Source organism: Amaranthus tricolor, chromosome 8 (assembly GCF_026212465.1).
Source record: "Amaranthus tricolor cultivar Red isolate AtriRed21 chromosome 8, ASM2621246v1, whole genome shotgun sequence".
In the NCBI taxonomy this organism is placed as follows: domain Eukaryota; kingdom Viridiplantae; phylum Streptophyta; class Magnoliopsida; order Caryophyllales; family Amaranthaceae; genus Amaranthus; species Amaranthus tricolor.
The window spans coordinates 2,853,982-2,856,481 of NC_080054.1; positions in this window are offsets into that span (position 1 = coordinate 2,853,982).

Genomic DNA, 2,500 nt, shown 5'->3' on the forward strand with positions numbered 1-2,500 from the left:
CAACCGAAGGGACCAGCAACCGAAGGGACCATCGACACGAATCAGCCCGCGTACTAAGTCACGTCCTTACGTGGCCCGCAACCTTTCCTTAGGCCTCAAGCGTATCTCAACCGAAGGGACCATTGACACGAATCAGCCCGCGTACTAAGTCACGTCCTTACGTGGCCCGCAACCTTTCCTTAGGCCTCAAGCGTATCTCAACCGAAGGGACCATCGACACGAATCAGCCCGCGTACTAAGTCACGTCCTTACGTGGCCCGCAACCTTTCCTTAGGCCTCAAGCGTATCTCAACCGAAGGGACCAGCAACCGAAGGGACCATTGACACGAATCAGCCCGCGTACTAAGTCACGTCCTTCCGTGGCCCGCAACCTTTCCTTAGGCCTCAAGCGTATCTCAACCGAAGGGACCGGCAACCGAAGGGACCATTGACACGAATCAGCCCGCGTACTAAGTCACGTCCTTCCGTGGCCCGTAACCTTTCCTTAGGCATCAAGCGTATCTCAACCGAAGGGACCAGCAACCGAAGGGGAAACACATTCCCACACCAACACGAATCAGCCCGCGTACTGAACCACGTCAAGAAAACCCGTCGTGCCGCCTGAGCGGGTAGTCGGGGATCACAAGACGCAGCATTTCCTTAGGCCTCAAGCATACCGTCAACCGTCAACCGAAAGGGGCATTGGGAGCAACCGAAGGGACGTTCCCCCAGACGAATCACCGTAGGCCAAGCTGACTAGGAAGGGCCCACTCATCGTCTGGTAGGGCCGACCAGCCACCGGAAAAAACCGATCGCCGGCGATGGCCCACGGGATGGCATTCAACGTGATGGAGGGTAGTCACCCCTCACACGCATAACGCCCATGCCTGGGCGAGGGGGTGCTGGCCATGCCAGCCCAAGGCTCCCAAACTCTTTCCCCCTATAATAGATAAAGAGATTTTTCCCTTGTGACCCTAGGGGACACCCAAATGCAAGTTAAGTTATACTAGTTTTTCCATGGACCAAAACTCACCTTTATTTGTAACATAATGTCATTTTTATGACTTGTATTGTTGGAACATATATTAAAGAAATTTTAGAAGCTGAAATTTTGAAAAAAAAAAACTTGTAAGTATTTTATTTTAATTAAATAAGGCCGAAAAACGCGAAATTAATAAAAAATAGTAAATAGTGTCAATAAATCATGAAAAATTAGGAGACACTTGAGAAAATATATATAAAGACATTGGTTTAGTTAAAAAAATTTTTTTCATTAAAAAAAGTATTTTATTTTTTTTTTCCGTTAAATTGGTGAAATAAAGGGAAAAATAATAAAAAATAGTAAAAAGTGTCAATAGATCATGAAAAATTAGGAGACACTTGAGAAAAAATATACAAATAGATTGGTTTAGTTAAAAATATTAATTTCATTAAAAAAATATTTTATTTTTTTTTTTTCCGTTAAATTGGTGAAAAATAGTGAAAAATGGATAAAAAATTGTAAAAATCTTGAAAAAATGGGAGGCTTGTTGGAAAGATATTATGAGTGAGAGTCATTGATATTATTTTCAAAAATGGGTAAAAATAAATTTTTGAATGATATAAGAGGCTAAAAGGGAGTATTTTTTATCAACTTACATTGAACTCCTTTACCACAATCTCCCTTACAAACCATAGTAATGAGAATCATTGGTATTAAGTTTGAATGATGTTTTTGATCACCTTGCAACGAACTCCCTTAAAAGCCATAATCATTAGGGGGGTCTCATGGCTCATTCTTGGCTCGGGGCTCGGGGCGAGGCTCCGGCCATGGCTCAAGGCTACCACATTGCTCCTATACCACAATCTCCCTTACAAACCATAGTAATGAGAATCATTGATATTAAGTTTGAATGATGTTTTCGATCACGTTGCAATGAACTCCCTTACAAGCCATAATCACAAGGGGGGGGTCTCATGGCTCACGGCTCGGGGTGAGGCTCTATGCTACCACCTTCTTTCCCATGGGCCATAGCGTCTTTCGTACCGCATGGCCCGAAAACCTTCACAGCACCTTGAGAGCTCACATTATATTATAACCATCCATATAGGTGCTCAGGTGCTCAAGGTGCTCAAGTGCTTAAGTGCTAAAGTGCTTAAGTGCTTAAGTGCCTTAGCGCCTTAGCGCCTAGCGCGCGCGCGTGCGTGTGTATCATTAGATTAGAAGGGTGGATTTTTCAAGATCCCCCGGCTCACTCGGGCCAAGCATATCGTTCTTGATCTCGTAGCAATGCCCACGTCTCACGAGTCGAGCGTTCCCTTCCTCGGCCCACGGGTCGGCCCGCGGGGTCACGGCCCGCGGGTCGGGTCGGGGGCGAGGCTCCGGCCATGGCTCCATGCCTACCACATGCCCAGTCGATGGCACCTTGGGCCCCAACCCTCAACTATAACCTTCCCCCTATAATAGATAAAGAGATTTTTCCCTTGTGACCCTAGGGGACACCCAAATGAGAGTTAAGTTATACTAGTTTTTCCATGGACC